Raw genomic sequence first — 8756 nt, 5'->3', positions numbered from 1 at the left:
CAGCGGCCACTGGTGGCATCAAGACGAGATTGTGTCGTGTGGGTAAAGTGTACATCCTCTGTAGAGTGTAAAACTATTCGAATAGCCGTGTCCACGGTCATGGACAACACATGAATCTTTCTTGACGTGCAGAACCTGTCTTGCTTATTCCCTCTTTGCTCCTATGCTTGAAACCTATGAAGGACGTGAGTTGATCGAGGATACTCACTTGATGAAAGTTGTTCTGGAAATAAAACACGTTTTCATCTAAAACTGCTTTTATCCAACTACTTTATTTGTCAAACAATATTACCTTTATGCAAATGAGCTTATAACCTTCCTTTGAAGCCACATGTAGCTGTTAGGGCCTTCTTCGAATGAGGTATGTTGAGTACGTAATGTACTCATGGCAATAATTTTGTTGAACAACAGAGCCCCATGAAGATGAAGGTGATGACTATGACAACTATGGAGATCCATAGGAGTGAGGTCACATGGACTACATCGACTGCTTGTGGCTGAGATGGAGTCGCTACACATTGTACTTTCCGTTGTTTTGCTGAATGTAATAAGTGTCATGAGACATTTATCTAGGTATGCCTTGTGGCAAGATATATTTAAAATTGTACTACCTTTTATGTATTGTGCAATGATATCATTTCACTGTGTTGTCAACAATGATCCTGGGGTTGACAAATATACAGAGGAGGGTCTGGAAGTTAATTCCGGGTTCTTACACTTTTCGGTGGATTTGAGTCGTAGGAGAGCCATCCTATTAAGAGGGGGTCCGCTTCGGAAAGGTATGGGTGGAATCAACACGTACACAACCCCATATGCACCCACTGCCTCCTTCCCATCGTCGGAGTCGTTCCTATGTTTTCTGTGGTGTTTTCAGCTTCTTGCCAGCGGTAGTACCGCCCGTGCCTACGGTAGCACCGCTTATGTGGTAGTACCGCAGGTACTTCCGTGGTACTACCTCTTAGGGCTTCCCCCGAGAATGCAACTTTCGGTTGCCTATTTTTCACTCATGGTAGTAGGGAGGTAGTACCACTTCGGCGGTCTACAACCCGTACCACCGCCTCCACTACCGCTTGCGGGGTGTTCTCTTGTGCAAGGTTCTGTTCCCGCTTTGCCTCAAGCGGAAGTAGAGCGGCACTAGGACGGTAGTACCGCTTGGCACGGTACTGCCGCCCGTGGCACTCTCTACTACCGCTTTCTCTCCAGGACTAAGACCCAAAGTGGTACTACCGCTTGGGTCAGCGGTAGTACCACTCCAGCGGCACTACCGTAGCTACACTATGTGTAGTCTTAGGCTTGTGCGGAGTTGTACTGCCTAAGAGGTAGTACCGCTCCTAGGAGCGGTAGTACCGCTTAGATGCGGGTTGGAAGAACACGGTTGGATTTTTTCTCCCCTATATAAGGGGGGGGGTCTTCTTTCTTCTTAGGTTGACCTCTTCCCTTCCAAGCTCCATTCTTGCTCAAAGCTCCATTTTCGCCCGATCTCTCTCCCTAGCCAATCAAACTTGTTGATTCTCTAGGGATTGGTTGAGAAGGCCCCGATCTACACTTCCACCAAGAGAAATTTGATTCCCCCCACTAATCCCTTGCGGATCTTGTTACTATTGGGTCTTTGAGCACCCTAGATGGTTGAGGTCACCGTGGAGCCATATTCCATTGTGGTGAAGCTTCGTGGTGTCGTTGGGAGCATCCAATTTAGTTGTGCAGATTGCCCCAACCTTGTTTGTAAAGGTTTGGTCGCAGCCTCCAAGGGCACCAATAGTGGAATCACGGCATCTCACATTGTGTGAGGGCGTGAGGAGAATACGATGGCCCTAGTGGCTTCTTGGGGAGCATTGTGCCTCCACACCGCTCCAACGGAGACGTACTTCCTCTAAAAGGGAAGGAACTTCGGTAAAACATCCTTGTCTCCACCGGTTCCACTCTTGGTTATCTCTTACCTTTACTTGTGCAAGCTTACATTGTATTGTATCCCTTGCTAGCTTGTGTCCTTGTTGTTGTTGCATCATATATGTTGCTCACCTACTTGCATATCTAGACAACCTACTTTGATGCAAAGTTTAAATTGGTAAAGAAAATCTAAAAAAATTTAGTTGCCTATTCACCCCCTCTAGTCAACTTATTGATCCTTTCAATTGGTATTAAAGCCTCGTCTCTTTATTAAGGACTTCGTCGTCCGAAGAGTATGGTTGACACCGTAGACGGTGGGGAGGAGCACCCTGGTGTGATTTCGTCCCTGTCTACGGCCGATGGGGGAACCCTGGTCTCTCGTGAGGAGTTCAATGTGGCCTTGGACACATTTAAAACCTCCATGACGGCCGAGGTCAAAGGCATGCTTAAGAACTTTCTTGATGGTCTTAAATTGTCCACCACACTGTTGGAAGTGGTTGATCCCACTAACAAGTTGACGGATGCTAACTCCGACAAGGGGGAAGCTACTAGTGATAAAGTTCCTTTGTCTAGTGGTAGAAGTGGAAACGGCATCTTATCCCATGTTGAACCACCCCTTACTTATGGAGGACCCATTCCCTCCACTCATTTGAACCATGTTGGTCCTCCTCCTAAGCTTGTGAAAAATAAGGATTTTGCCTCTTGGGTCTATCGCTTTAAACGACATTTAAATCATAGTTCTACTAACCTTTGGAGAATTATTGAGCAAGGTTTCTACCCGCATGACCGAAGCAACCTCACTCCTAGAGAAGCCGCGGATCATCAATTCAATGAGTCGGCTCTTTGCATTCTCCAAGAGGCCATCCCCCCCCCCGAAGATATTGAGCATCTCTGACCTTTCACCGTGGCCAAGGAAGCATGGCAACATGTTGTTTCCATTTACATGGGAAGCGCAAGCATTCAACGCTCAAACCTAATGCATGACACGCGGTGTTGATGGCTTCGGCCCAAAATTTGTATGGAGACTTGAACTCCGCCATCATGGTCCTTGTCGCATCCATCAATGTCCGGTTCTTCCTCTCCACTACAACATTTGGTTGAGGGGTGTAAGGTGAGGAATATTGATGATTGATCCCCTCATAACTAAGAAACTCATCCAAGGTGTAGTTCTTGAACTCGGTGCCGTTGTCACTTTTTATCATCAAGATCTTTGCATTGTGTTGGCGTTAAGCTTCATTTGCAAAGTCGATGATGGTTTGTTGGGTCTCACTCTTCCTTTTGAAGAAATATACCCCAAGTGTATCTTCAATAATCATCCACAATCACCAAGCAATACTTTCTATCCCCAAGACTATCAAAGGATGGAGGTCCAAAGAGATCCAAGTGAAGGAGCTCCAATGGCCTCTTCGAGTAGATGATAGTAGTGGGAGGGTGAGCCTTCTCATGTAGCTTTCCTTCGATACAAGCACTGCAAGAACGATCTTTGGCAAAACTAACATTTGTTAGTCCACGGAAATGGTCCCCCTTGATAAGAATTTGCAAAGATCTCATATTGGCATGGGCTAAATGGCTATGCCAAAGCCATCCCACGCCAACTTTATCCATTAGGCATGTCGTGGTCTTAGTGGGTCGCTCCGAAAAGTTAATCACATAAAGACCGTTCTCGACATGCCCAACAAAGGCTACTTTAAGAGTCTTGCTCCACAAGAGGGCCACGGTATCAGAACGGTCTTCTCAAGAAAGGTGTTCGTTTGTCTAAATTTGAGGCTAGAGCTCACGAGTGCATATTTGTTGGTTATGCTACAAACTCTCATGCTTACCGTGTCTTCAGTAAGTCCACATGACTTATTGAGGAGACGTGTAATGTGGAGTTTGATGAGAATAATGGCTCCCAAGTGAAGCAAAGTGGTACTTGTGATGTAGGTTATGAAATTCCTCCCCAAGCCATTGAGGAACCCCTTGTGGCCGAAGGAGAAGGACAATCTTCCACTCAAGTGGAACCATCACCAACCCAAGACCCACATGCTTTCGAAGAACAAAGTGAAGGCCCTCAACAAAATGAACAAGATCAAGGGCAAGATCAACCTCAAGTTGGTGGTGGACCACCAAGTGATGCCCAAGGTCAAGTTCTCACCACCAAGCAAGTTCAGGATCAAGAACAAGCTCAAGATCAAGAATAGGCTCAAGACGACGCTCAAGATGGTCAAGATTCCGCTCCTCAACTCTCTCCTGAGGAGGATTTAGAGCGTTGTGCCGCCAAGATTGTATCCAAGCTCACTACCAAAGATCATATCATGACGAATGTGCTTGGAAGCTTAAGAAAGGGGGTAAGCACTCATAGACAATTAGCGAACTATTGTGAACATCGCACGTTTGTTTCTTGTGTTGAACCCCAAAAGGTCTATGAGGCGCTCGAGGATCCGGATTGGCTTAATGCCATGCATGAAGAACTCAACAACTTCGAGCACAACAAGGTGTGGAGATTGGTGCCAAGGTCAACGGGGAACCATAATGTCATTTGAACCAAGTGTTTATTCAAGAACAAGCAAGATGCTCATAGAATTATTGTTCGCAACAAGGCTCAGTTGGTAGCACAAGGCTACTCCCAAGTCGAGGGTATCGACTACGGTGAAACCTTTTCTCCCGTTGCTCGCCTTGAATCTATTCGTTTGTTGATTTCTTATGCCTCTCATCATAACTTCAAGTTGCAACAAATGGATGTGAAGAGTGCTTTTCTTCAGGGTCCTATTAATGAGTTGGTGTATGTCAAACAACCCGCGGGGTTCGAGGATCCCTATTTCCCCGATCATGTGTACCAACTCAATAAGGCACTATATGGCCTTAAACAAGCCCCACATGCGTGGTATGAGCACCTTACCGAGTTGTTGCAAGATCGTGGGTTTTAAATTGGGAAAATCAAGTCCACTCTTTTTACTAAGAAGGTCAAAGGGGAGTTGTTTGTATGCCAACTATATGTTGATGATATTATCTTTGGTCTCCTAACAAAGCTTTAAATGAGGAATTTGCCGCTCTCATGACCTCGAATTTCAAGATGTCCATGATGGGAGAGTTGAAGTTCTTTCCCAGGTTTGAAATCAAGCAAAGAAGAGAAGGAACCTTCATCGACCAAGCCAAATATACTCAAGACATGCTCAAGAGATTCAAGCTAAGTGATATCAAGCCGGCTTCCACTCTAATGCCCGTCAAATGCCAACTTGACATAGATCCCAATGGTAAAGTGGTGGATCAAAAGGTGTATCGCTTCATGATTGGCTCCTTGCTTTACCTTTGTGCATTTAGACCGGATATCATGTTGAGTGTGGGAATTTGTGCACGGTTTCAAGCCGCACCTAAGGAAAAGCCACTATGTGGCGGTCAAGTGAATCTTTTGATATTTGGCTCATACCTCAAACTTTGGCTTATGGTACCCAAGAGGAGCAAATTTCTACCTTGTGGGCTTTTCGGACTCGGATTGGGCGGGAGACAAAGTGGATAGGAAGTCAACTTTCGGAGGGTGCCAATTTCTTGGTTGCTCTTTGGTGAGTTGGTCTTTTGAGAAGCAAAGTTGTGTGTCTCTCTCATCCACCGAAGCGGAGTATGTGGTCGCCGGTAGTTGTTGTGCTCAACTCCGTTGGATGAGGAAAACTTTAAAGGATTACGGTGTCATTTGTGACAAGGTGCCTCTTTGGTGTGACAATGAAAGTGCCATCAAGATCTCTCTCAACCCGGTGCAACACTTCAAGACGAAGCATATTGAGATTCGGTATTACTTTATCCGAGATCATATTAGGCGAGGGGAGATCGAGCTCCACTATGTCAACACTCATGATAACCTTGCAGACATACTCACGAAGCCCTTGGATGAAGCAAGATTCCGTGAGTTAAGGCATGAGCTAGATATCATTGATTCGAGCAATGTGGCTTGAACCTTTGCACACCCACCATACTCATCGTGATGTCTTGTTTAGGTGTAGGCATGGACATAGGGGGAGTGTTGTTCTCTCAATGAACTCTCCCTCCCCCCATTATGCATAAATTGATCAACTCTTTCACATTAGCAATTTTTGATGGTACTTGTGCTTCAAAGACGAGTCTTGATCATGGGCCCAAGGTTAAAATCTTCACGGCGCCATATCAATTGACTCATACATAGGTGGCCTCGGCCACCGCCCTCATTTGAAAGGTGGTTGTTTGAGTAGCTTCCTTAGGATGTTGTTTGTGCTTTGAGTTACTCCAAGTTGCTCTTGGTTTCTTGGTCTTTTTCGAACTTGGAGTATCTCTTCCTTGTGATGTTCTTTTGAGTCTCTATCCCAAGCCTTTCCCTATGCTTTAACCCCTAGTCTTCATAAGCCATTTGTTCTCTGTTTGGGATGTTCTTTCTCCCTGCCGGCGATACTACCGCCGTGAGGGAACGGTACTACCACTCCAAGCGGTACTACCGTTCTGTCTAGTGATACTACCGCTTGAGCGGTAATACTGGGCCTCCTGCCCGGATGTAGTACTGGGGCGGTACTACCGCTGCCCCCAGTTGTACTACCACTTTGTAATGCCCATGATGCGGCTATATCTCCCACATGTCGAGGCACGACTTAGAGGCATAACCGCATTGTGGTTTTGTCGCAAGAAGGGTCATCTTCACACAATCCCATGTAATGAACAAAAAAATGATAAAGAGAGTTGGCTTACAATCACCACTTCACACAATACTTAAATAAGTCATACATCATTCAGAGTACACACATAGTCCGACTACGAACAAATCTAAAAGAAAAGAAGATAAACCCAACTGCTAGATCCTCGATCGTCCCAACAGGGCACCACTACTGATTATCCGGAAAAGACACGTAGTAACGGCCAAGGTCCTTGTCGAGCTCCCACTTGAGTTCGGTAGCATCACCTGCACTGATATCATCGGCACCTGCAACTATTTTGGTAGTATCTGTGAGTCACGAGGACTCAACAATTTCAAAACCCGAAGATCAAGACTATTTAAGCTTATGGGTAGGATGAGGTAGTGAGGTGGAGTTGCAGCAAGTGCTAAGCAATTGTGGGGCTAACATACGCAAATAAGAGTAAGATGAGAAACTACGCAACGGTCATGAAGCTAGAAGTGATCCTGAAACTACTTATGTTGAAACATAACCGAAAACCGTGTTCACTTCCCGGACTCTGCCGAAAAGAGACCATCACAGCTACACACACGGTTGATGCATTTTAAATAAGTCAAGTGTCAAGTTCTCTACAACCGGATATTAACAAATTCCCATCTGCCACATAACTGCAGGCACGGCTCTCGAAAGTTTATACCCTACATGGGTGTCCCAACTTAGCCCATCACAAGCTCTCATGATCAACGAAGGATATTCCTTCTCCTGGAAAGACCCGACCAGTCTCAGAATCCCGGTTACACGACATTTCGACAATGGTAAAACAAGACCAGCAAGACCGCCCGATTGTGCTGGCAAATCCCGATAGGAGCAGCACATATCTCGTTCTCAGGGCACACCGGATAGGTCAAGCTACACGTAAAACCAACCCTCAAGTTTCCCCACAAGTTGCCCGGTTCGGACCAACACTCAGAGGAGCACTGGCCGGGGGGGGGGGGTTAAAATAAAGATGACCCTCGGGTCTGTAGAACCCAAGGGAAAAGGCTTAGGTTGTTAGGAAATTGCAAAACCAAGATTGGGCCTTGCTGGAGGAGTTTTATTCAAAGCGAACCGTCAAGGGGGTCCCATAACCCCAACTGCATAAGGAATGCAAAATCAAGGAACATAACACCGGTATGACGCAAAATCAAGGAACCTTGAGAGGTTGAAAAATTGAAAGAAAGAACACCATCGAGTTGAACACAATTGAGAGCACTGCGCTAGAAAATAGAAATAAGGGACACCATGTGAACCTTGGAGGTTGCAAGGCTATGAATGACGAGTACAATGGATCAGAAGGAATTGAAACCACTTTGGATGAAACGAGATAAACAAGGAACAAGGAAGAACAAATTCGGACAACATTTCGGTTGAAAAGAGATGCAAGACTTGATAAGATGAAACGAACTTGAAGAGATGGCACAACACTCCGGTTAAATGGATAAGCACGAAAAAACACGATCCTCACAATACGAGATGATGAGTGAAAAGAGCAACATCACAATGCCTCTGGAAGAAATAATAGAAGATAGATCATTGGAATAAAAGAATGGAGAAGAAAATACCAACTTCTACCACAAATGAGCTTGGAAAGAACCTTTCCAAGAAGGTTATAACGGAGTTGTTGGAAAACCAAAACAAAAAGAATAAGATTGTAGTGGGCTTATGGAAAACTTCTCAAAATTGAGGCTAAATTCTGCCACTACGGAAGCAAATAATATAATTGATAACACCAAGGAGATGAAACACTTCTTCCACCAAGATGATAGAGAGATAACTTGGATCATTGATAAGCACCACAATAGCAACATTCCTTAGGGAAGGCTTTAGGTGAAATCTATACCAAGAGAACACCAAGGAAGAAAATGATGGGTTTAAATATCTCATTCCTTACAACTTGTGAATCATGAAACATGAAGGAAATTGTCACGAATGACATAAAACCATCTCAAAAGATAAGATAGAAAGAATTGCACTTTGGAATGTAATAAGAAGAATACTTGAACTCCTCAAAACAAAACATGTGTTGGGCACCATGTTAAATTTTTTAGTATACCTTGGCGGATCATAACTTCGAGCGAAATCTTGAAGAACAATTGGAGAATGAAAGGAATCATTGACGAACACCATGTAGAGCCTTCGTTAGAACTCCGGTAAGAAAAGGATAACGGAAATAAAGAGAAGTTGAAAACACAAGGTGAAGCCTTGCGATGATTTAGATGG

Source organism: Triticum aestivum, chromosome 2A (assembly GCF_018294505.1).
Source record: "Triticum aestivum cultivar Chinese Spring chromosome 2A, IWGSC CS RefSeq v2.1, whole genome shotgun sequence".
Taxonomy (NCBI): Eukaryota; Viridiplantae; Streptophyta; class Magnoliopsida; order Poales; family Poaceae; genus Triticum; species Triticum aestivum.
This window is presented reverse-complemented; position numbering follows the sequence as displayed.